Source organism: Tursiops truncatus, chromosome X (genome assembly GCF_011762595.2).
Source record: "Tursiops truncatus isolate mTurTru1 chromosome X, mTurTru1.mat.Y, whole genome shotgun sequence".
In the NCBI taxonomy this organism is placed as follows: Eukaryota; Metazoa; Chordata; class Mammalia; order Artiodactyla; family Delphinidae; genus Tursiops; species Tursiops truncatus.
This window is the reverse complement of record NC_047055.1, coordinates 6,826,941-6,854,846: the sequence shown is the minus strand read 5'-3', so window position 1 is coordinate 6,854,846 and position 27,906 is coordinate 6,826,941. Positions and strand designations below refer to the sequence as shown.

At 38.5% G+C, this 27,906-nt stretch overlaps 1 pseudogene; it reads left to right on the top strand.

Annotated features, from left to right (window-relative positions):
- The first annotated feature begins 273 nt into the window (after positions 1 to 273).
- LOC101323199 (tRNA pseudouridine(38/39) synthase pseudogene) overlaps positions 274 to 27,906 on the top strand; it is a 37,035-nt pseudogene continuing 9,402 nt past the window's right edge.

The following is a 27,906-nucleotide window of genomic DNA, read 5'->3' as shown; positions in this document are numbered from 1 at the left end:
CATCATCACTCACTTATATATACTATTTCTATAAAACACCTCAGTATTTAATTTATACTACAGAAGAGTTACAGGAACTTTCTGAACTCTTTCCCTCCAAATAGTGGACTGGCTAAATAAGAACTGGTACATCCAGAAGATGCAGCCATTAAAAATAATCTTTGCCAGCTATTTTTGGAGATATAGCTGACTCTAGGATTGGAGCAGAAAATTACAATATGATTCTGGAACATCCTGTCATATCAGAAGTTAAATATCAAAGATGACTGGATCATGCTAAAAAGGACTCAGGAAGCAGAAAAGTTACCTGGGCTAGGCCGGGAGGCCAGGCTGCTCGCTGCGCGGAGGCTGGGGCGTGGAGTGGAAGCCGCAGACGCGGGCCGCTCGCCGAGCTCCCCACTCCCTTTTGCAGGAGCCACGGGCACTCCTCGGAGAACACGCCCAGGGATGGCACCCGGCCAGGCTCGGCCGCCTCGGGACTTCAGGACCGTTACTCGCCTCCAGGGAGGGAGCGCCGCGGGACTTCAAGAACCTCGTGCCGCGGCTGCCTCCTCTACCCGGGCGCTGAGGCGCGCTCCGAGTCCACGCCTCCAGACCCTTGCCAATCTCGTGAGCCTTTAGATTTCCACTGAGATTTCCGCCTGGCTGTCTATCCCCCGCCCCTCCCAGACGCACCGCCTCCCGCCCCCCACCCCACCCCCCGCCCCAGTCGGGGCATGGTGTTCCTGTCCTTCAGCCGTGTGGCTGGCAGGGTCTAGGGGCTTCTGCCAGGTGTCACGCCTGTGCCTCTGAGGTGGGAGAGCCGAGTTCAGGACACTGGTCCACCAGAGACCTCCCGGCTCCACTCCACGTACTATCAGACGGCGAAAGCTCTCCCAGAAATCTCCATCTCAACACTAAGACACAGCTCCACTCACCGACCAGCAAGCTACGGTGCTGGACACCCTAGGCCAAACAGCTAGCAAGACAGGAACACAACCCCACCCATTAGCAGAGAGGCTGCCTAAAATCATAATAAGGTCACAGACACCCCCAAAACACAACAGCAGATGCGGTCCTGCCCACCAGCAAGACAAGATTCAAGCCTCATCCAGCAGAACACAGGCACTACTAGTCCCCTCCACCAGGAAGCCTACACGACCCACTGAACCAACCTTAGCCACTGGGGGCAGACACCAAAAACAAAGGGAGCTACGAACCTGCAGTCTGTGAAAAGCAGACCCGCAAACACAGTAAGTTTAGCAAAATGAAAAGACAGAGAAACACACAGCACATGAAGGAGCAAGGTAAAAACCCACCAGACCAAACAAATGAAGAGGAAATAGGCAGTCTACCTGAAAAAGAATTCAGAGTAATAACAGTAAAGATGAGCCAAAATCTTGGAAATAGGATGGAGAAAATATAAGAAACGTTTAATAAGGACCCAGAAGAACTAAAGAGCAAACAAACACTGAGGAACAACACAATAGATGAAATTAAAAATTCTCTAGAAGGAATCAATAGCAGAATAACTGACGCAGAAGAACGGATAAGTGACCTGGAAGATAAAATAGTGGAAACACCTACTGCAGAGCAGGATAAAGAAAAAAAATGAAAATAATTGAGGACAGTCTCGGAGACCTCTCGGACAACATTAAATGCACCAACATTCGAATTATAGGGGGTCCAAGAAGAAGAGGAAAAAGAGAAAGGGTCTGAGAAAATATTTGAAGACATTATAGTTGAAAACTTCTCTAATGTCGGAAAGGAAATAGTCAATCAAGTCCAGGAAGCACAGAGAGTCCCATACAGGATAAATCCAAGGAGAAACATGCCAAGACACATATTAATCAAACTATCAAAAATTAAATCCAAAGAAAAATATTAAAAGCAGCCAGGGGGGAAAAAAAAAAGCAGCCAGGGAAAAGCAACAAATAACATACAAGGGAATCCCCATAAGGTTAACAGCTGATCTTTCAGCAGAAACCCTACAAGCCAGAAGGGAATGGCAGGACATATTTAAAGTGATGAAAGGGAAAAACTTACAACCACGATTACACTACCCAGCAAGGATCTCATTCAGATTTGATGGAGAATTTAAAACCTTTACAGACAAGCAAAAGCTAAGGGAATTCAGCACCACCAAACCAGCTTTACAGCAAATGCTAAAGGAACTTCGCTAGGCAGGAAACACAGAAGGAAAAGACCTACAATAACAAACCCAAACAATTAAAATGGTAATAGGAACAGAAATATTGATAATTACCTTAATGTAATGGATTAAATGCTCCAACCAAAAGACATACTGGCTGAATGGATACAAAAACAAGACCCGTATATATGCTGTCTACAAGAGACCCACTTCAGACCTAGGGACACATACACACTGAAAGCGACGGGATGGAAAAAGATATTCCATGCAAATGGAAATCGAAAGAAAGCTGGAGTAGCAATTCTCATATCAGACAAAATAGGTTTTAAAATAAAGCATATGGCAAGAGACAAAGACACTACATAATGATCAAGTGATCAATCCAAGGAGATACAACAAATGTAAATATTTTTACACCCAACATAGGAGCACCTCAATACATAAGGCAAATGTTAACAGCCATAAAAGGGGAAATTGACAGTAACACAATCATAGTAGGGGACTTTAACACCCCACTTTCACCAATGGACAGATCAACCAAAATGAAAATAAATAACGAAACACAAGCATTAAATGACACGTTAATTAAGAACATTATATTTATAGGACATTCCAGCCAAAAACAGCAGAATACACTTTCTTCTCAAGTGCTCATGGAACATTCTCCATGATAGATCATATCTTGGGTCCCAAATGTAGCCTTGGTAAATTTAAGAAAATTGAAATTTTGTCAAGTATCTTTTCTGACCACAACACTATGAGACTAGATATCAATTACAGGGGAAAAAAACTGTAAAAAATACAAACACGTGGGCGCTAAACAATACACTACTAAGTAACGAAGAGATCACTGAAGAAATCAAAGAGGAAATCAAAAACTACCTAGAAACAAATGACAATGAAAACACGATGACCCAAAACCTGTGGGATACAGCAAAAGCAGTTCTAAGAGGGAAGTTTATAGTAATAAAATCCTATTACAAGAAACAAGAAACATCTCACATAAACAACCTAGCCTTATACCTAAACCAATTAGAGAAACAAGAACAACCCCCCCAAAGTAAGCAGAAGGAAAGATATCGTAAAGAGCAGATCAGAAATACATGAAAAAGCAATGAAGCAAATGGTAGCAAAGGTCAACAAAACTAAAACTGGTTCTTTGAGAAGATAAACAAAATTGATAGACCATTAGCCAGACTCATGAAGAAAAAAAGGGAGAAGACTCAAATCAACAGAATTAGAAATGAAAACAGAGAACACCTGGTACTGCAGAAATACAAAGGATCATGAGAGACCACTACAAGCAACTACATGCCAAAAAAATGGACAACCTGGAAGAAATGGACAAATACGTAGAAAAGCACAACCTTCTGAGACTGAACCAGGAAGACAGAAAATATAAACAGACCAATCACAAGTACTGAAATTGAAACTGTGATTAAAACTTCCAACAAACGAAAGCCCAGGATGCGATGGCTTCACAGGTGAATTCTATCAAACACTTAGAGAAGAGCTAACACCTATCAGTCTTAAATTCTTCCAAAATATGGCAGAGAGAGAAACACTCCCAAACTCATTCTACAAGGCCACCATCGTCCTGATACCAAAACCAGACAAAGATGTCACAAAAAAAGAAAACAACAGGCCAATATAACTTTTGAACACAGACACAAAACTCCTCAACAAAATGCTAGCAAACAGAATCCAGCAGCACATTAAAAGGATCATACACCATGATCAACTGGGGTTTATCCCAGGAATGCAAAGATTCTTCAATATGCGCGAATTGGTCAATGTGAAACACATACTAGCAAACGGAAGGATAAAAACCACATGGTAATGTCAACAGATGCCGAAAAAGCTTCTGACAAAATTCAACACCCATTTATGATAAAAACTCTCCAGAAAGTGGGGATAGAGGGAACCTACCTCAACCTAATAAAGGCCATATGTGACAAATCCACAGCCAACATCGTTCTCACTGCTGAAAAACTGAAACCATTTCCACTAAGATCAGGAACAAGACAAGGTCGATCACTCTCACCACTCTTATTCAACATAGTTTTGGAAGTTTTAGCCACAGCAGTCAGAGACGAAAAAGAAATAAGAGGAATCTAAATTAGAAAAGAAGTAAAACTGTCACTGTTTGCAGATGACATGATACTATACTTAGAGAATCCTAAAGATGCTAGCAGAAAACTACCAGAGCTACTCAATGAATTTGGTAAAGTAGCAGGATATAAAATTAATGCACAGAGATCTCTTGCATTCCTATACACTAATGATGAAAAATCTGAAAGAGAAATTAAGGAAACACTCCCATTTACCACTGCAAAAAAAGAATAAAATACCTAGGGATAAACCTAACTAAGGAGACAAAATACCTGTATGCAGAAACCTATAAGACACTGATGAAAGAAATTAAATATGATACAAGCAGACGGAGAGAGATACCATGTTCTAGATTGGAAGAATCAATATTGTGAAAATGACTATACTACCTAAAGCAATCTACAGATTCAATGCAATCCCTATCAAACTACCAATAGCATTTTTCACAGAACTAGAACAAAAAATTTCACAGTGTGTATGGAAACACAAAAGACACCAAACAGCCAACACAATTTTGAGAAAGAAAAATGGAGCTGGAGGAATCAGGCTCCGTGACTTCAGACTATACTACAAAGCTACAGTAATCAGGATAGTATGGTCCTGGCACAAAAACAGAAATATAGATCAATGGAACAGGATAGAAAGCCCAGAGATAAACCTATGCACATATGGTCACCTTATCTTTGATAAAGGAGGGAAGAATATACAACCGAGAAAAGCCAGCCTCTTCAATAAGTCGTGCTGGGAAAACTGGACAGCTACATATAAAAGAATGAAATTAGAACACTCCCTACCACCATACAGAAATATGAACTCAAAATGGATTAAAGACCTAAATGTAAGGCTAGCCACTCTAAAACTCTTAGAGGAAAACATAGGCAGAGCACTCTATGACATAAATCACAGCAAGATCCTTTTTGACCCACCTCCTAGAGAAAGGGAAATTTAAAAAAAAAAATGGGACCTAATGAAACTTAACAGCTTTTGCACAGCAAAGGAAACCATAAACAAGATGAAAAACAACCCTCAGAATGGGAGAAAATATTTGCAAACGAAGCAACTGACAATCTCCAAAATATACAAGCAGCCCATGGAGCTCAATATCAAAGGAACAAACAACCCAATCCAAAAATGGGCAGAAGAGCTAAATAGACATTTCTCCAAAGATGATATACAGATTACCAACAGACACATGAAAGGATGCTGAACATCACTAATCATTAGAGAAATACAAATCAAAACTACAATGAGGTTATCACCTCACACCCATCAGAATGGCCATCATTAAAATATCTACAAACAACAAATGCTGGAGAGGGTGTGGAGAAAAGGGAGCCCTCTTACACTGTTGGTGGGTATGTAAATTGATACAGCCACTATGGAGAACAGGATGGAGGTTCCTTAAAAAACTAAAAATAGAACTACCATACGACCCAGCAATCCCACTACTGGGCATATACCCTGAGAACACCACAGTTCAAAAACAGACATGTACCCCCAATGTTCATTCCAGCTCTGTTTACAATAGCCAGGACATGGAAGCCACTTAAGTGTCCATCGACAGATGAATGGATAAAGAAGATGTGGCACATATATAGAATGGAATATTGCTCAGCCATAAAAAGAAACGAAATTAAGGTATTTGTAGTGAGGTGGATGGACCTAGAGTCTATTATACAGAGTGAAGTAAGTCAGAAAGAGAAAAACAAATACCATAAACTAACACTTATATATGGAATGTAAAAAAAAATTGGTTCTGAAGAATCTAGGGGCAGGACAGGAATAAATACACAGATGTAGAGAATGGACTTCAGTACATGTGGAGTGGGAATGGTAAGCTGGGAAGAAGTGAGAGAGTGGTATTGACATATATACACTACCAAATGTAAAACAGTTAGCTAGAGAGAAGCAGCTGCATAGCACAGGGAGATCAGCTAAGTGCTTTGTGACCACCTAGAGAGGTGGGATAGGGAGAGTGAGAAGGAGATGCAAAAGGGAGGGTATATGGGGATATATGTGTACGTATAGCTGATTCACTTTGTTATACAGCAGCAACTAACACAACAATGTAAAGCAATTATACTCCAACAACATTGTTAAGAGAATGACATCTACCTGCTCCACTCTGAGTTACTTTTTCTGAGGCCTGATGCACAGCTCTCATTATAGGATTCTCATTCAACATCACCCATTCTCTCTCATGTTAACTCTGATATATTCTTTATTTTTTTTAATATATTCTTCATTCTTGGTTTAATCTCTACTTTCAGAGGAGCACACTTTCTAGAAATTTCCTGACAAAGGGTCTGTGAAATGAAATTATTTGAGATGTGTACATTTGAAAATGGATTAAATCTACCTTCACATTTGTGTGAGTGTTTGGCTAAGTAGACAATTCCAGGTTAGAAGTACTTAACCTTGGAAGTATTAGGGCATTTTCAGTTGTCTTCTATATCACAGTACTGTCATAGAAAATTCTGATGCCATTATGATTACATGGTACAAGTACTTTAGAAAGCTATTTTTCGTTATTCATTAGAGATAGCCACTGATGCCAAACAAATGCATACTCTCTGACCCAGAAGTACTAGTTCTACATGGATACCCTACAAAACATGTACATATGTTAACCAAAAGATATTTGTACATGGATATTCATAGCAGTATTTTTAATAGCCCCAAACTGCAACTTACTCAAATGCATTTTAATAGTTCAACATATGACTAAATTGCACTATATTTATACAATGGAATACTATATAGCAATAAGAACGAACAAACTATAACACAATGATATGGACAAGTCTCACAGTGTTGATCAAAAGATTCCAGGCACAAAAATATGCTACGTGATTCCATTTTATAAACTGCAAAAGCTGGCAAAATCGATATTTTCTGTTAGAAATCAGGATAGTGTTAGCATTAGCCGAGGGTAGTGACCAGGAGGGAGCACTGGGGGGCTTTTGTGATACTGTTAATGTTGTTCTTGATCTGGGTGGTGGTTACATGCATGTGTTAAATTTTTGAAAATTAATCAAGCTACACATTTATGACTCGGGCACTTTCCTGTAAGCTATACTTCCTTAAAATTTCCCCCCAAAGTTGACAGCTTTGACCAAGTAAGATTTTTAATTTTAAGTTTTGTATTTTAGGATAATTGTAGGTTTACAGATAAGATTCATAGATAGCACAGAGTTCCTGTATCCTCTTCACCAAGGTTCCCCTAAAGTTAACTTCTTGTATAATCATATTTTTCAAAACTAAAAGATTAACATTTGTATAACACTATTAACTAAATTACAGACTGCATTCATATGTCATCAGTTTTTCCACTAATATCCTTTTTCCAGGATCCAATTTAGGATACCACACTGCATTTGACAAAGTTTTAAAATATTTGATAAAAGTCTCCTATATAAATTTTTAAAACACAATGTGTTTATAAAAACATAGAAATCACTTTAGTACCCAACATTAACAGAATTGCTAAATTCTATGATGGAACAGGATCCAGCAATTATAATTGAAGAATATCTAATAACATAGTTACATAAAATTTGATAAGTACTATGATCCCAAAGTTATATGGTAAATACAATACTGTTAATTTGATAAAATTGCGTTAATACTGTGATCTCAATGCTATTAATGCTATGTTAGCATTATATAGGTGAGCATATAAAAATGCTTTTCTGCAAGTGTATTAAAATGATAGTAGTGGTTATATTTGGGTTGTATGATTATGTGAGATTTTTATATTCTCTTTAAGCTTTCCTGAGTGACAGCTCCTCTCAGTCAGCTCACTAAACAGTATTCAACCTCAATTTTCTGAAGTGGGAGTGAGCCACCTTTTTCAGTAAAGGGCCAGATAGTAATTATTGTAGATCTTGCAGGTCATATGGTCTCTGTCACAACGATTACTCAACTCTGCCATTGTGAAAGCAGCCACAGACAATGGCATAAAGACTCATAAAATTAATGGGCATAGCTTGTTCTAATAAAACTTTATTTACAAAAACAGTCAGCAGGCCAGGTTTGGCCTGCAGGCTGCAATTTCCTAGCCCTGTTCTAAAACATTTCTTTTATTCTTCCAGAATGGTAGTTACTATGTACTGTCCTTGGAAAATTGAGAAAAGTTATTCCAATCATTTCCTATTGGGCTTAATTCTTTCACTGAATGCTTTGAGAAAGGTTGCTGTATTTTCTAATTTCTTAAAAACAATCAGCTATTTCCTATATAATCAGCATTTTATTTTAAATAACATGCATTTTAAATGAAATCAATATAATACAGAGAAGGGACAAGAGGAGGACGAGATGAGTATGGATGTGAAGGTTGTACAGAAAATGATATTCAGAAGTAAGGAAGAACACTGGGTATGGAAAAGTATGGATATATTCCAGAGATATTAAGAAAGTTTGACAAATTGGTGACTCATTGATTGTGAAGGGAATGGAATTTCTTCATTGATTCTGACTTGTGTATTTGGTAGATGGTGCGAGCATCTACTCTAAATGAGAAATATGGACACAGAGGAATAGATGATGAGTACAAGTTGAGGGATTTCTCTTAGTGCTTGTTTTAGAGAGACTCTGTAGTGATGGCATTGTCTAAGTGTTCTCTGATAACATCCATTACTTGGGTCTTGAGGAGTTGATAGATGGCTGTGAGCCCGGACCGTTTATATCTCATATTAGATGACTGCTTTAAAGACTTCTGAACGAGTATGAGATCAGGCTAATTAACTATAACATACATATCTTTGGGAAATGTAAAGCAGAGTCATTTTAGTATTTACCAAGATAAGAACAAAGCATCCCACCAATTTTTATGTCCTTGTAATAGCACCTTTATAAAATCCTCTATCACTCCTTCTGTCAGGTGAAAAGAAAAGTTGGAGAAGAGAAGAATTACTTTTAACTGGAAAGTCTTATGTCCATATAAATGACATTTCACATTTATATATCTTAAAGATTTTATGATTAAGCTAGATGTATACAATAGACATGTATAAACTCACTATATAATCTCCAAAAGTATAGAACAATCTCCATGACAATGGAAAAATACATCAATAAGAGAACTAACCAAAACAAGCCAACAAAAAAATTATGGCCATGAAAAAATTCACCAAAATAAATCAGCTCTGTCTTCAACATTCTCTTTCAAAGGCATCTTGGATCCAGTCATCACAGATCCTTCATCATGCCTTTAACATCTGCCCCTCATCCCCATTCCCATAGCCCCTGTACCAGCACAGGCTTGCATTTCTTTTCTCTTATTACACTCACTCTCCATGCTTCTAGGCTCTCCTTACCCTTAATCCACCTTCTATACTCCTGACAGGATTCATGTTTAAGCTCTCACGAATGATGTTAACTCCCTAACTACAAAAGCTCATCTCCTGCTGCTGCGGCCAAATTAGATCACTTGCAATTCCCAGAACCCTCCCTCATTCTTCAATATCTGGCGACACTCCATTTCTTAATGCTATTCATTCTTACCCATTGATCTCCTTCTCCCTTTGTCATTATCTGTGCCTGTCAAAATCCTTCGCAACCCTTAAGACTTGTCTCAAAACTCTAAATTTGTTCTTTATTGAAGCCTTTGTAACTGTGTTGTCTCATTGTAACTTGGATCACTGATGAAACTGGAGAGCAGGCCTGGACAATATAGGAGCTGCACACATTCCCTTGACTAGAAGTGGATTCCATGGAGCTCAATATCAAAGGAACAAACAACCCAATCCAAAAATGGGCAGAAGAGCTAAATAGACATTTCTCCAAAGATGATATACAGATTACCAACAGACACATGAAAGGATGCTGAACATCACTAATCATTAGAGAAATACAAATCAAAACTACAATGAGGTATCACCTCACACCCATCAGAATGGCCATCATTAAAATATGTACAAACAACAAATGCTGGAGAGGGTGTGGAGAAAAGGGAGCCCTCTTACACTGTTGGTGGGTATGTAAATTGATACAGCCACTATGGAGAACAGGATGGAGGTTCCTTAAAAAGCTACAAATAGAACTACCATACGACCCAGCAATCCCATTACTGGGCATATACCCTGAGAACACCGTAGTTCAAAAAAAGTCATGTACCCCAGTGTTCATTGCAGCTCTGTTTACAATAGCCAGGACATGGAAGCCAGTTAAGTGTCCATCGACAGATGAATGGATAAAGAAGATGTGGCACATATATAGAATGGAATATTGCTCAGCCATAAAAAGAAACGAAATTAAGGTATTTGTAGTGAGGTGGATGGACCTAGAGTCTATTATACAGTGTGAAGTAAGTCAGAAAGAGAAAAACAAATACCGTACGCTAACACTTATATATGGAATGTAAAAAAAAAAAAATGGTTCTGAAGAATCTAGGGGCAGGACAGGAAAAATACGCAGATGTAGAGAATGGACTTGAGTACATGTGGAGTGGGAATGGTAAGCTGGGAAGAAGTGAGAGAGTGGTTTTGACATATATACACTACCAAATGTAAAATAGCTAGAGAGAAGCAGCTGCATAGCACAGGGAGATCAGCTAGGTGCTTTGTGACCACCTAGAGGGGTGGGATAGGGAGAGTGAGAAGGAGATGCAAAAGGGAGGGTATATGGGGATATATGTGTACGTATAGCTGATTCACTTTGTTATACAGCAGCAACTAACACAACAATGTAAAGCAATTATACTCCAATAACATTGTTAAAAAAAAGAAATAATGCCAATTACAGCAACGTGAATGAACATAGAGATCATCATATTATGTGAAGTAAATAGGAGAGAGCGAGACAAATCCTCTATTACAATGTATATGTGGAATCTAAAAAATCAAACGAATGTATGTAACAAAACAAACAGACTCACAGATATAGAGAACAATTTAGTGGTTATCAGTGGGAATAGGGAGGGGGGAGAGGGGCAAGGTAGTTGTATGGGATTAAGAGAGACAAGCTGCTATGTATAAAATAAGCAACAAGGATATATTGTATAGCACAGGGAAATACAGTCATTATTTTGTAATATCTTTAAGCGAAGTATAACCTATAAAAATATTGAATCACTGTGTTGTACACTGAAACTAATATAATGTTATAAATCAACTATACCTCTATAAAAATTACATTTCATTTTTTTTTAAAAATTACCATTTCTGTTTTTGTGCTACTATCACAAGTATCTTGGATTTTTACTACTGTTGAACATTTAGGTTATTTATATTTCTTTTTTTCTATTTGAAGCAATATTTGATGAAAAAGCTTTTTACTTAACTTTGAATGTTATTGTGAGGGCACAGTTCTATCTAGGAGAGAACTGCCTGTTTATTCATAATGCACATTTTAAAGAGTTTTGATTTTTTTTTTTTTTTTTTTTTTTTGGTGTACGCGGGCCTCTCACTGTTGTGGTCTGTCCCGTTGCGGAGCACAGGCTCCGGACGCGCAGGCTCAGCGGCCATGGCTCACGGGCCCAGCTGCTCCGCGGCATGTGGGATCTTCCCGGACCGAGGCACGAACCCGTGTCCCCTGCATTGGCAGGTGGACTCTCAACCAGTGTGCCACCAGGGAAGCCCACACATTTTAAAGATTTTAAAAAACATGTTAGAAACTTATACTCCAGAAGATTTGAAGCCATTTTTTCTAACATATACGAGCATGCCAACAGTGATATTATTTTTTCTTATATTTGCTAAGTTCAAGAGGGCAACTGTTTTATTTTTCTATGGAATAATTATGGTCTTTATGTCAGCTGGATCTGAATTTGAATCTTAGCTCTGCTGCTTATTTACTCCGTGTCTGTGGGCAAGTTAGTTAAACACTCTAAGTTCAAGTTTCCCTATTTGTAAAATGGGACCAGTAGTGGTAGCTAACTCTTAAGGCTGCTTATGAGGATTGAATGAGATCACAGAAGTAAAAAGCTGAGTACAGGGCCAGGGGGCCAGTAACTACGTAAAGTAGCTGGGTAACATCATATGGAATAAATTCCTTGATATTCAATTTACTAAATGAGCAGTTCCCTGCAAAGTAGAAGACAGGTAACTGAAACCTGACCTACATTGGTTCACTACAGGCTTTACATTGCCAGAAGGAGGAAGGCCCAAGTTCACAAAAAAGACTGTCTTTTGGGAAGAAAGGAGAGGCATAAGTGAAGTCAGGGGCAGGGGAGATATGGCGACAGAGTCGAGAGGGAAAGGCCACTGCATTTAGCCTGCTACTGCCAAATACAACAGCAAGAGGCAGGACCAGGAGAAGTTAGAACTTAATAATTTGGCAAATTTGTCTTCTGTTAGGCTGGATTTCAATGAATTGCCTTCCAGCAAATGAGCCTGCTCCCAGGACTCAATGACTGTATACTATTTGTGCTTAAATTTGCATTTAATGATGTGGAAATTTAAACTTCAACTACAATTTTTCTTGATCACATGTTTCTCAAATTGCAAATAAGTGTGCTTATTATAACATATGAAACAACATACTCCATCTGTATGGTCCCACCCCCAAACCCATGGTAACTGCTCTACTTTTCTCCATGTTCATATGGATATACACACATATACTTGTATACACACAACACTCATAGGCATATACACATTTTGTTTTTTATCATTCTATGCTTTAAACATGGGATCATATATTAATATGTTTCTTTCTGTCTTTGTTTTTCTTACTTAGCAAAACTTCACAAAATTCCACTGAGTCAACTTTTAAAAATTATGCATAGTAGTCCATGGTATTAGTGTATGCTAAATCATTTAGTTATTTCCCTCATTTAGAGAGTGGAAGGTCATTCTCAGCTTTGCAATCCCATGAGAAAAGCTGCAGTAAATGGCTTTGTGTATTTATTTAGGTGCTGGAACCTTTATTTCTGTGCAACAGGGTGATTAACATCTTTGTTATGTTTTTTCACTAGATACAAGTATGTATTCTTTTGCAATTTGCAAAACACCTAAAAAGATAGGCTTTTATTTTAAAATGTTACTCATCATCATGAGTGTGTTAGATGGGGCTCCTGAGAAACAGACTCCAGGAGGGAAATTTGCATTCGAGAGGTTGACTGGGGAGGATATACAGTAGGAAACAGCACCTGTGAGGGAGGAAGGGTGGGGGCGGGATTTAGCAGAGGGAAAAGGTGAGTCGTGATGCAGTTGTAACAGATTCCTCATCTGATCCGACAAGCAGGTCTGATGCTGAGATGGCCCTTCACAGTGGTCCAAAATTGAGGCTAGGGGCCAGGGCCTTTGTACTGCTCCATCATTTGATGCTGACTGCCCTTGGGGAAGAGATACAGCCTTGAGTGAGGCAACTCTTTTAGACCAAGGGCAATGATCAGAGAGGATTGCAGCTGTGAGCCATCCGCAGCCAACACTCCTGGAAGCTGGGGAAATAAGTTCCTTGGTCCTGAAGAGGTATCTAGGCAGTGCACCATGGTATTCCCCACAGCCAGTAATTAAAAGTTCAAATGAAAACAAATAATACTTAACATTCACTGAATGCTAGATGGAGGCCAATCAGTCAAAAATCAGTTGGCTGGAAGCCAATGTTTTTAAATGACCAATTCACTAAATAACGGAGGATTGCTGGGTCAAAGAGTAGGTATCTTTTTATTTAAAAGATGATGCCTGGTTTCTCAAACAGGTGTATGACTTGCATTTCCATCCACAAGGTGAGAGACCCAGAACCAGTTTATCTTGCTTCGCTGCCAGCATTTCGGTTAACTGTTTAGTAGAGTCAGGTGTGAGGCAGCAGGGAATGGCCTAACCTCTGTTAGACTGAGCATGTTAGACTTGCTCAACTTAAAGATCTTGAAATTCAGTTCTTTAAAAACTACTATGTTGGCCAAATAAAACATCTGCAGGATTTGACACAAGAGCTGCTAGATTTGACCTCTGTGGTTTAAAAGGAATATATATCGTGGAACAGAAAACTGCATAGCCAAGTGAACGGAGACTTTCCTGTTCACTAACAAGGGAGAGAAAGACTGAGTCGTGCAATCTCCTGTGATGCTGGTTTTGATTTGGGGCAGGATTAGAGTTTGGAGAGTATTGAGATCTTATGAACAACCAGTATTTTATTTTTTAAAAAAAGGTTTTCCCGCAAATCTATGGAGCAGATATGTTATGATAGAACAGACACTTTCTGCTTAAATGCATTCAAATTATGCCTTTAGCAGCACTCTTCAATTAGAAAATTCTGTAGTAGAAGCACAGCTTTTCTGCCCCCCACCACTGTCTTTTTAAAATGGAAATTCACTTACCATACTTACTGAATGCTTACTATATGTTAAGTGCCATGCTAGGACTTGGAGTTCAGTAGTGAATTAGAGGCAAAGACCTTGTATATAGTGGGGGAGACAAAAAATCAAAACAAGAGAATAAAAAAGCAATTACAAGTTGGAATAATTGCTGTGAAGGAAACAGGCAAAATATTGAGAGACAACGTTGAAAAGTTAGCATGTCACATTCTGCTATGGAGGATGGGCAGAGCAAGTAATAATGCCAGGGAGAGAGAGAGAGAATGACTTGGTAATAAGAACATAGGTTCTGGAGCCCATCTCGATTTTGTCATTGACTGGCTTCATGAACTTGGACAAGCCATTTAACAGCTTCCTGGCTTGATTTTCTTATTTTTAAAGTGGTGTTACCAGTGTATACCTCAGAGAGTTGCGAGAATTAAATGTTTCCAAATGTAAAGATCTTAGGATGCTGCCTGGCACATAGTAAGAGTTCAATAAGTTAGCTTTCCTTATTATAATTTAGAGTTGCTTGTATGAATTAACTCACCAACCAAGAATGAAATTGTAAAATGAAATGCAAAGCAAGGCAGCATTTGAAAGAGGTTGCATGTATTTATTGTACAGGGATGGTGCTTTCTGCTGTCCCATTTATCATTGTCGTCCTTGTACTTTTTGCTATAGAAATAACTAACTAAAATTTCTAGGACACACAATGCTGTTTCAAGCCTCTATGGTGTTCGCCGAGCCTGGAGTGCCTTTCTTGCCTCCATTTTTCTTACCTCTAACCTGTGAGTCTTCTTTCAAATTCAAGGTCAGCTATCACCTTTTGCAGGAAGCCATAGCTGCCTCTCTTTCCTCCCACATAGTCTATCATACCTTCTTCTGTATGAGGCCTGCACATTGCAGAGAGTGGAATTCTGTGCTCTGACACTGATCTGTTTCCATGGCTCTCTCCCATAAGAAGCCACGGGCGTCTCAAGGACAGGGACTTTGTGTCACACCCATCTCCCTATCTTCACAATTTAACACAGTGACTAATGCATATAGGCTTTCAATAATTATTTGTTGAATGAATGAGTGAATAAATGAATATTTTCATTGGCATCTTTCAAAACTGTTTTTGGTTAACTTTCAGCAATTACACAGATAAGTAGGTGAATTAGTACTGCAGTAAAGAGAGAAGAAGGCAATCAAATTGCCTATGAGAAATAGTAGTACCCAATGTTGATTGCTAGCTCTTTTACATACCATGTTTAATCTGCTTAACAACCCTATTACATAATTTTGATTATGATCCATGTTTTCAGAAATAGAAAATGAGGCTTGAAGAAGTTAAGCTCTTGTCCCAGATCATAAGCTAGTAAGTGCTGGAGCCAAATACCTCTCCCAAATTATTTCTTCCTTTATTACACTATTTGAGCTTTTGCTAGCTACAGTAACATTGTTTTAGAATCATGATATTTGAAATTTATTATGATAAATACAATGACAGAAATATTAAAGTTTTTACGGTAAAATAAATTTGAGAATACTATAGCTTCCCCTTGAGATGTACAATATACTTTAGCATGTTAAAAACTCTAAAAAGTCCTGTAATAAAGGACTTAACTACTTTCTTACACAGCTTCAATTGATGACATTTTTTTCAGGAGAACACTGAAAAGGGGTTCTGGTCACCAATTCCACTGTTGGGGATGTCCCCACACATCCAACAAGCAATTCTTTGACACCAGCAGGGTGTCCTACAATTTAACTTAATTCTGACACTACCCAAAAATAGCATCATATCCCACAAGTTAAGGGCTCAGTCCTACAAGGCTGACCTCCTTTTCAGATGCCAGTGGAAAGCATAGGTTATCACCTGTGTTTCTGACCAACTGGCTATAAATCAGAGGTTCCCTCTTCGGTTTCAATTATTTTGCTACAGTGGCTCACGGAACTCAGAAAGATTTTACTTACTTGATCACCAGTTGAGTATAAAAAGGTATAACTCAGGAGCAGCCAGACAGAAGAGATGTGTAGGACAAGGCATGAGGAAGGGGCATGGGGCTTGCATGCCATCTCTAGATGCAACCTTCTCCCAGCACCTCCATATGTGCACCATCATATAAGCTCTCTGAACCAGGTCTGTTTGGGTTTTTATGAAGGCGTCATCACCTAGGCGTGATTGATTAAATCATTGACCATTGGTAGTTGATTCAACCTCCAGCACACACACCCCCGGAAATCAGGGGGTGGACTTAAATTTCCACCCTCCATTCATGGTTGGTTCCCCTGGCACCCGGCCCCCATCCTCAGGTGCTTTCCAAAAGTCACCTCATTAACATAAGCCCAGTAGTGGGGGGAAGGAGCTGTTGTAAATAACAAGACACCCTTTTCACATTCATGGCTCTGATGCATTTGCAGGAGCTGAGAACAAGAGACCAGATATTATAACAAGAGGTGCTCCCATTGCTCTTATCGCTCAGGAAATTCCAAGGGTTTTGGGAGCTGTGAGCCAGGAACTGTAGACGAAGACCAACTATGTATAAGAAATATATGATCAAAAGATATATTTCTTATAATATTGCAAATACCAATTGATATTCAACAAAGCTAGGATTCTGAGGAATACACTTTGGAAAGTGCTCACTAATCTACAGGAATAAAGCATAGAGTTTAGTCTCAGAGGGTCCTGTATAAAATATGCTGAGTCTGTTTAGTTCCTAAACTCTTCTAGAGTCAAGAATGTTCCTGCTAAATGGAATCCTTTAAATAAGAATAACGCAGGAATAAGATCATGCTGTATGCAAAGAGGAGATGACACTTGATGTAAACCCAATTTTTGTGTTCAGTGCTATCTGCAGAACTTTATCTGCAAAGAGAAAAAAGATGCTTACCACATCATGTGATTGGTGATGGTGATAAGAGCTCACTGATGGGGCTTCCCTGGTGGCACAGTGGTTGAGAGTCCGCCTGCTGATGCAGGGGACACGGGTTCGTGGCCCGGTCTGGGAAGATCGCACATGCCGTGGAGCGGCTGGGCCCTTGAGCCATGGCCGCTGAGCCTGCGCGTCCGGAGCCTGTGCTCCGCAATGGGAGAGGCCACAACAGTGAGAAGCCCGCGTACAGCAAAAACAAACAAACAAATCTCATTGATGTTTTTAGTATTCATTAGTATCTTTTATTCTTTAAATTGGAATACTGGTCTATATCTCCACAAAGAACTACATAGTTTATCTTAGGCTGCATGTACATGGGACAAATGAGAGTTAAAAATCACTTAGAAAAATTCCATTAATGAAGAGAGTGAATCAGTGAAAATTTTGTAATTTGGAGACCTCTGAATTTCCTGATGAACTATTTTTTTTTTTTTTTTTTGCGATATGCGGGCCTCTCACTGTTGTGGCCTCTCCCGCTGCGGAGCACAGGCTCTGGACGCGCAGGCTCAGCGGCCATGGCTCACGGGCCCAGCCGCTCCGCGGCATGTGGGATCTTCCCAGACCGGGGCACGAACCCGTGTCCCCTGCATCGGCAGGCGGACTCTCAACCACTGCGCCACCAGAGAAGCCCCTGATGAACTATCTTTTAATTGAATATTCCCACATGATTTCAGGGCCTGTGTTTAGTTTTGTAATTGTGTTGGCTCCAAGTACTACTACTTAGCCTTGAACTAGCGACGAAACGTTAGGTGTGGGTTTCATATCTAAGTGATGTATTTGCACCAATGAAGGCCAAATTATGCAGTGACATGTTGTACAAAGTGAGTTGAAAATGGCTTGACAATAGAAAAATGATAGGAAGAATTGTGACATCATACCATCCTTGGTAACATAGGTATTACAAAGCTCAAAGACGCAAGCCATGACAGTCAGTATCATTATATGTGTTTTACAGAGTGCTTTTGTTTCCATAGATATTATGATTTTGCTGTCATTTAATTATAAATTTTACTTTGTTTTATAGTACTATGAGTTATTAAAACAAGTTTGTACTTAGCTTTGTTTATACACATTGAAGTAACATTATTATAAAAAAAAGTCAGCGCTGAGAATCTGATCTAAAGTAATTGATTACTGTTTTCTAAATAGAAGGTGGTGAACGATGTGAATTCTCTAACTCAGTGGTCCTCAAGTGGGAGAATTTAGAAATGTGTGGAGGCATTATGATTGTCATAAAGACTGGGGGCTGCTACAATCAACTACTCTATGACTTAGAGGACAGTGGCTAAATGTCCTGCAAGTGCACAGAATAGACTTGAAAGACACAAAATTGTCATGTCAAAAATGTCAGTAGTGCTGTTGTTTAACTCTTACCCCCTTTTGGTCACTGTGTTGTTAGAGATAAATCTTAGCCCAGCTCTAGCAATTGCACTGGACCATATGGTCTGTAAACAGTAATTCGTATATCAGGACCCTCAACATGGAGGCCACCTAAGTGGCCCTGTCCACATCACAAATCTAAAGCCACATCAGCCTGTGCTTACAGGAAACACCTGTCTAGGGAAACCTAACATACAACAATCACAAACTTCCAATTCAGTTTTAGCTAGTTCAACTCACCCTAGAAGACAGGACCAACTAGCCTTGTAAGGAAATCCCAACCTCCTAGCTAGTCATGCCCTGTTTCCATGTTGCCTTTTCTAACGCTCTGTGAAACTGGCTCTTGGCTCAGATCCCTCCCAAACAGTGCTACACTGTTTGGGAGGCACTGTACTCCCCCAATCTATGGATTATTTTCCCTTGAATAAAGAACATCAAATCTGTTACTCATTTGCATTATTTTTGTCATTTGACAATATGCCAGTCTGCCTCCTTGCTTTAATGTCCTCCCATTCCTTTTTCCTCTTCATTCACAATTATTTATGTATACCCACCTCATTATATAAAGGACCTGAGTGTGTTAGTGTACGTGTGTGTGCATGCACCTGGTTGACTAAGCAGTTGCCTAAATTAGACTGGAATTTTTTGGTTTATATCTCTATAACTATTATTTCATTCTTTTATACTATAGGTCTTTGTGTCTATATTTGTATATAAATGTCATAATATATTTTGTCTAATAGATTATAACATTTTTCGATCCTTCACAGCACATAGCACAGGGTTCTTTTTTTTCCCATTTTATTTCCATATAGTATAAATGTCTTAATCTTTCTTTGCCTCAATTTTATCATCTATAAAATGGAAAAGGGCACATACCTCTTAGGTTTGTTGTAAGGATTAAGTGAGAAATAAGTGAGTACATAGTTTAGGTCAGTGACTACCGCATAAGTGGTTAATAAGATTTAGCTATATAAAGCTGTATATATTTTTTTCCAGTGAATGCATTTGGATTTTGATAGTCCTGTTAAAAAAAAACCTGGCATTTTAAAGCACAACAGGAAAATAGAGCTATTGCTGCAATAGAAGAAAGGGAAGCCCAGAGAAGGGTGTCACCAGTGTCCAATATTAGACACTGACTAGTGAGTCCATTCATTTTCATGTGAATGTTTTCCCACTTTCCCACCCTTCCACCCTGGAGGTTGATAAAAGAGTTAAGGAGTGGGAAGATGGCAGAGCTAACCATCTTTGAAACTATTTTTTACATTTATTTAACATTTAAACAAGAGTTGGAGAAAGCAGGATAAGAGACCATTTATTTAGAAGTAAAACTGCATTTTATCAATATAGAAATAAACCACATTTGTTTTCTCAAAATCAAGGTAAAAATTTGTTTAAATAGTCACTATAATGTGAAGCGTAGCATGTCAATTGCAAGAACACATTTTTTTAAACATCTTTATTGTAGTATAATTGCTTTACAATGGTGTGTTAGTTTCTGCTTTATAATAAAGTGAATCAGCTATACAAATACATATACCCCCATATCCGAGAACACATTTTGGTTATCCAACTCAGTGGCAGCTTCGGCTAAGAAAATATTTTATGTAGATCTTTTAAAGGCATTTTTTCCCCTCCCTCAGAGGCATATTGAAATTTATCATTGAAGAATTATGTTATTCTTGATTTAATATGCTGCTTAGCTCATTAAGCCATACTTTAAATTTATAAAGGCTGATAGTACTTACACATCCAAGTAAGCAGAATGCTCACTTTCATGTTTTATAAATTACCTGTGGAAAACTGAATTTCTCCTTGACCTTGCCTTTTTTTGATAGACCAGTTGCATAGGCCCCTAACCAGGACATTTTCAGCCCTGAAATCCCTGACCTCCCTCCTCTCGCTGAATCTCTTTTGCTTTGGGAATGTTTAACCTACATCATGCTGCCTGGCTTATCTTTGTTTTAACACTGTCATTAAGAAATATCAACTCTTTAGATTAACTAGAACTCTTCAAAAAGATTTACTGTCACTTCTGTGGTTTTTCTCCTTTGATGGGAAGGCAGATAAGATAGAGGCAAGGAAGAAAAGTGAGATCCGTATACAAAACAATACCTTAGCTCTTTTTCTCATTTCCATTTTTCTCTGAGTTGTATTTACAGTTTGTATTTCTGGAAAGCCTTTTTCATTACATGCTGCATAAACATGAAGAATGTAGAGTGGTATCCATGCTGTTTATGGTTGGTTTGCTCTTTATGCTTATGTTTTCTTGCCCTTGGCAAGAAATAAAAAGTGATTTTGCAGTTTTCTTCACTGCCTTTTTATGAGTATAAAAAAGTACTTGTTCTTAATATTTTTCATAGATCTTTTAGTAGTGCAGTTGTCAAATAAAACCTCTCCTCTCTGGGTTGTTGATTTTATGGTCCCAACCAGAAGGTGGGTAATTTCAATCACTCGATAGCGTATTAGGATTAAAGCAAAAAGGATCTTTGCATGTTTTCCAGTGTGCATTTTACATGAAACAAAGCAGAATGGATGCAAGCCTTGATCAATTCCTGGTGTTTTCCTTGTCCACCAAAGCTTCTGTTAGAGCTCTTAAGGAGTTTTAAAAAAAAATCTAGGCACAGAGGCTGTCATCTGCTATTGCCAAAGAACAGGCAGCCCAAAGCAAATGCCAAGAGTTTTATTGGGTTCTTTTTCTCAATTTGTTATTGCATCTGGTCTTGTTCATTGCACTGCATGTCAGCTGATGCAGAGAGAGGTGACTGAAACATCTAGGTTCCAAATGGCAAAGTGGGAGGCTATCCGAAAGCATTTTATGTGTTTGTATTTGTTTCCTGAAGTTTAATGAACACAAAAGGCAGCAAGGGTTGACATAAAGCAGGCTGCAGTATGGGCTGATGGGGAACGCTTACTGCTCTGTTTTATTAGTACCAAGTGGCAGGACCACCAGAAAGGTGATGCCCATCTTTCCAACAAGTTGAAATATAATTGAGTGCCTTCTGCTGCTATATATTTCCTTTGTACTATCTTGAATTCTGCTTGGGTCCTCATCTTTGTTTGTGCGATTAGAATTCATTGTCACTCACTGTTCTTCAAACTTTGCAGTTCAGTGGTTACCCTCCACCTCAGACTAGGGGATGCCCAATAAAGAAGGAGGATGAGTCGTCTCTACAGCATAAAGGGACAAGAATATATCGGAGTTATGCTATAGACCATATAATTGCCCACGTATACCGGGGATGGGGTGGGGTTAGAAGTGATGTACAAAAACTGAAGCTCTGGGGAAAATGGACATAATAACCCTTTATCTGCCTGGATGAGGTGGACACCCAGTGGTTACATTCTTGATGATTCACATTGCGTGTTGTGGATTCCATGTGAAAATTCTCCAGGGACAATTGGCATGTGTTTCCAATGTTTAATTCACATTTACTTACAAGATGGTTGGGGCAGACGTCACTATCTTTTTGTGGGCTCAACTCTAAGTGATTATTTTAAAAGATGCTCCAGGAAAATCAAAGCAGGAATTTGGGGCAGTAATCCTAAACTCAGATCCTTATCTAAATGTCCAGACTTTGGGTGTGAGCAGGGTTGTCATACTGTAAAATACCTAGGCAGCGACTCAGAATAGCTCTTTTCTCATCACAGTGATGGATATGTTAATTAACTTGATTGTGATAATCATCTCACAATATATAGGATATCAAATCATCACATTGTATTCCTTAAATATATACAATATTTATGTATTATATTTTATATATTTATATAATTTATATATTATATAATTATGTCTCAATAAAACCAGAAAATAATTTCAGCTCATATTTAGTGATTTTTAACCTTAAAGTGAAAAATAATGGTGAATTACGATGTTAACTGTAACCTCTCTATAATTTAATGACAAATTTTGCCGAATATTGTTTTATTTTTATTTTCTCCTAAAAATAATTAAACATCTTCTGTGCTTCAATATACACGGTACTTCATTTAATCCTATAAGCCAGTCACTTTTTAAATTTAGATTCAGAGATGTCAAATAACTTTAAATATTTTTCAGATTTCTGTCTTACATATTAATGTCTATATGAACATATGAATTCCTGGGTGCTGGGTTGAGTTCTCTGATCAATCAGCATTCTTCCCAGAAGTACCAGATACATCAAGAACAGTGAGCCATCAGAACAGAGATGGCCAAACCTGGGACCTGTTGGCATTAGGGTTCAGGGTCTCTTATCTGTGTTTCATATCAGGTGTTTTTGCTTTTTCCTATTTTAGATATTAGGGCTCAACATATATTTTGAAAAAAATATCGAACTAATAGTTGGTTAAGATTCATAATGCCTCTCATCTCCAGAAACATAGCAAGGGGGTGCTGAAACCTGTGCTTAGTAGTATTTGCATTTACCCCTGGCTAGGGTTTTAGGGCATAGTTTTAGGCCAAACCTTATTAACGTGCAGCCTAAGTCATTTCAGGTATGAAGATCAAACGCTCAAAAGAGCAAAGACCTAGGCAGGCACTGCAGGTTCATTTGGAATAAATTGCTTTATAAATCATTTTATTTGCACCATTTCAATCCTCATAGTTACGTTGTATAGAGCTGTCTAGTTTAGCCAAAATATTTCAAAACTCAGTATTGAAGAATGAGCTCATGAATCTGTGTTTTTTTTTGTATCCTGAGATTGGCTATAAAGAGCTTAGTACTTTTTAATCACTTCTTTCTTTGTGGGAACAAGTATCAATTTGGACTATAAACGGGATCCATACCTGATGACTTGGCAGATTTGCTGAAATGTTGTGCATATTTATCTGAGGGTCAGCATGGCAAGAACTCATCTTCCAGATGATATTTAAGAGATTTAAATTACTTATAAATTACAACATGCCTAATTCTAAAAGGATTAAGATAAATATGAAAATATTTCTTGATAGGGCAGTTAAAATGCAAAAAAATAAGAGTACGCACAAATACAAATTCATATACATGTGAGAACCTATTTTAAAAGAGGGCAGAGAGAATCAGGTTGGACTCTGGAATGAATGAAGTACAGAAACTGAGCAATCGATTTAGCAGCCCAAACAAGAAGCAGGACCCACTGGATAATGTTGTGTGATTTTCTGGTGAAAAGAAGCAAAGCTACCCAAACACCTGTTTTCTTGACACTGAATTCTAAGAAGGACATGTAGGGGGATCCTTATCTTCAGATTCAGTTTTTAAATAAATACAGCAACACTCTTCAAATGGATACATCTCAAATGGATTCTCCAGAAATGGTGAATGTCACATCAAATCAGATTTGAGTGGAGTCATCTCTGTGGACCACAAGGCAAAATTGTCCGGTGCAAATATGGCTGATGGAACAACATGAAACCAGTGCTTAAAGTGCCTGGAGGAAGGAGTCCATGAGATCTTCTGGTACTTTCTCTCGTGCTATGAGCCAAGGGTTCAAATTTAAGTTTGTCTTGATTAATAAGGAAGGAAGGATGGGGGAGGGAACAAAAATCCATTAAGCCGTACAGGATAAGAGAAATGGAAACTCTGCATTTCTGTCCCAAGGGTCAGTATTTCTCTATAAAACTTGAGGCCCTAAGCCTTGAAAGGTCTGCTGGGGCCCAGGGTAGGCCACCCCAAAATGTGCCTCAAGGACATATTGATTATTTTGAATTAAAGTTATTTAATAAACAGCCAATGCAGGAGAGGCACTCTGACCTGCTTTATGTCTCCCTGAAATCAGGAAATAAATCTCTCATGAAAGGTGCTCTCCCTGCATCTGGAGGTAGAAGGACACCCTTATCACCAAAGATAGGGAATTGGGGCCAAGAAACCTATATATACAAACTACCCCAAGCCCAAACTCTGTTTAGAGTTTTCACTAATAAGGTACCCAAACCTAAGTTTCTTGGTCCTGTCAATTCCTCACAATTGTATTCTTTTTTTTTCTAAAAAGTATAAAAGCTGCCTACTTTGGCCACTTCTGAGGTTCCAAATGGGCCCTCCATATGCATGAATTAAAATTTGTTTTGCCTTGCATCAATTTTACTGTTAGTCCAGCCACAAGAACTCAAGAGAGGGAAGGGGGAAATTTCCTCCCTGACAGATCCCAGAGATGGGTTTGACTGTAGTTTGAGGACGAAAAGCCCTTTTCCGGCAGAGCATGGGAAAAAGGGTGATTTGCAAAGCAACATTAAGGATTGAAGCTGAGATTAAGAACCAAACAGACAGTAGACTAGAAACATTAATCCAAAAGGACTGTGGAGAGAGTCATTAACTAGTGAAAGTTGACTAGATAAACACATGGTAGGTCAGGGGAGAACAATCAGGTGCAGAACAGAGTGTGCTAGGCATTCTCTGGAAATATTGCTAGGCAAACTTGCAAATTTACATGGGGTTCACTGGTATTTCCCATATATGGGCCACTGACTCAAAGAGAATCAGTTTGGTTCATATACCACACATTAAAAATACACAGTACTTTAACTGTATATTTCCCCTTCTAGACTGTGAACTCCATGAGGAAAGAGACAGCTTGTCTTATTTACTGCTAAACATCCATTAGGAGGCACATGGCTTGACAATTAGAAGAAAACAAAAATGTTTGAAGGACAGAATTAACGTGCCTATGTTTTCTCATTTAATAATGGCTATTTATAAGGGGGAGGTGGCATTATCCCTATGTTATGGTTGAGGATGTAAGACTGAAAGTTGAGATAACTTACACATCCTACAGCTCTTTATCCACTTAATAAGTAGCAGTGCCATCATTTGAACGCAGGTCTGCTTTAAGTAAAAGCCCATTAAGCAACACTGTCTCCTTACCAAGCAAACATTTACAGACTAGGCACAGGGCACTGATTGCAATGTTAGATATTGGAGATACTGCAGAGAAAAGTAAGATGTGGTCCTCAGCTTCCCAAACAGAAAAGCAGAGGGTCATACAAAAGTAAAACACAGAGCTTTTTTAAAGATCTAAAGATACGAAAAAATCACAATAGATGACAGCACAAACATTTAACCCTCATGAGAGAGGATCAGAAGTTTTTGATGAGATGCTTACAAGATAGACATTAGAAGAATTTAAGGAATCTGATAGCTCATGTGGACATGGGAAGTGTGGTAGGCAGAATTTTGGCCCCTGTGGCCTTTTCTCTCTCTTCTTTCTCAGTAATATGTTGAATTGCAGGCCAAAATGGACTTTGCAGATGTAATTAACATTCTTATCAGTGACTTTAAAATAGGGAGTTTATCCTGGATCATCTGGCCAGGCCCAGTAATAAGTATATGAGCTCACTTTTTGATCTCCATTTTGTTTACTGCATTTTGTTTTTCTGATTATGTTAGCTATATTGGTGAGTAATGCATAAATATATTTCTTATTTGTCTTTACAAAGAATCAGCTTTCGTTTTGTTAATTCTCTCATATTTTGTTTTCTGTCTCATTTGCTTTGCCCTTAATTGTATTTTAAACCTTCTTTTCAGATTTGCTCTGTGATATTTTCTTCAAGCTGAATTAGTTGAATGGTTTTTTAATTTTTTCCACATAGTCTAATAAAAATATTCAAAACTGTAAATTTCTCTGTAAGTTGTGCTTTAGATATATTCCACAGTTTTGACAGATACTACTTCTGTTGTTCTTAAGGTCAAAGGATCTCATCATGTACATTAGAATTTATTAGTTAATGCGTGGTTTATTTGGTGTATTTTTCCTCAAGACACAGAAGATTTTTATCATGCCTTTATTATTATTCTAAGAGTTTTTTTTGTTTTAGTTATGTATTGCTACATAAGACAACCATTTTTATTATGTTGAAGATTGCTGTGGGACATCAATTTAGACAAGTCACAGGAGGAATGGTTTGTCTTTGCTCCACAATATTTGAGGCCTCAGATTGGAAGACTCAATGACTGGGGCTGGGACGGTAGACTGTAGTGACTACACATGGGCTCTCTATTTGGCTTAGGCTTCTCACATCATGATAGCTGGGTTCCAAGAGGAAGTATCCAGAGAGCAAGTATTCTAAGGGACCTAGAGACTCAGAATCTGCTTGACTTTTTTATGACTCAGTCGAAAGGCACACAGAGTGGCATCTGTGAGACTCTTTGCTGAAGCCGTCCCAATCTAGCCCAGATTCAAGGAGAGGGGAAATAGCACTCACCTCTCGAATGAAGGAGTCCCTAATAATCTGTGGTCATGTTTAAAACCTGCCTCAGTCGTACCATGTTCAAAGAACTTGTTTCTGTGTACTGTTAAATCTTATGGTTTATATGTGCCTCATTTATTTCCCCATACGTTTACTTACAACAGTTTTCTATTTTTAAGTATATCTTTTAAAAAGCAGGATATCTTTGGTATTTTTTGTTTATTCAATATTAGAGACTCTTTTGATTGCCCCACATTAATATAGCAGGTACAGATCCATGTGTCCAGGTTTGAACACTCTTTGGGTTGTGCTTTTATTTATTTCATTGCTTTTTCCATATGTATTTTGTTTTATGAGGGCTCTGAGTGGTCTCAGACTAGTGCCAGGACAGTAACTAGACATCTAGGTTCGTAAGTGCAATTGAGAAGTGCCTCCCAGCTCCAAGTCTGACTTAGCCCACCTTGATCACATCGATATCTTGGGGCTCTCCAGGACAGTGTGAAGGAAATTAGTGGCTACAGAGAGAATCATCTACCCCAGCTTATCCCCCTGCCTTGGGTTCTTTACCCTCTCCAATTTCCATTAGTCATTTCCCCTCCATTCTTAGACCCAAACACTTTCTATATGTCTCTAAGGATTTCTCACACTTTTGTTTCAGGTGTGGAGTGTAGGATCGTGTTCTGTCAATATCTTGACTTCTTCGTTGCCTCTGGTTGGGTTTGGAGAGGAAACCCATGTTAGTTTGACATCTTGTCTCAAAGTTTTTGGTTTCGTAAAAGTATATTCATCTGATGTTTTAAAAACATACATAAATGCAATGGTGTATTATACATTTGCTCTTCAGCTTAGAAAATCTAGTCATTATAAATGAGGGGAACTCTCCCTTGTGCATAGCACTTCGTGGATTTTATAGCATCATCATCTTCATCATTTCAATGCTCAGAACAACACTATGACATAGTTATAGACAAATAAACTG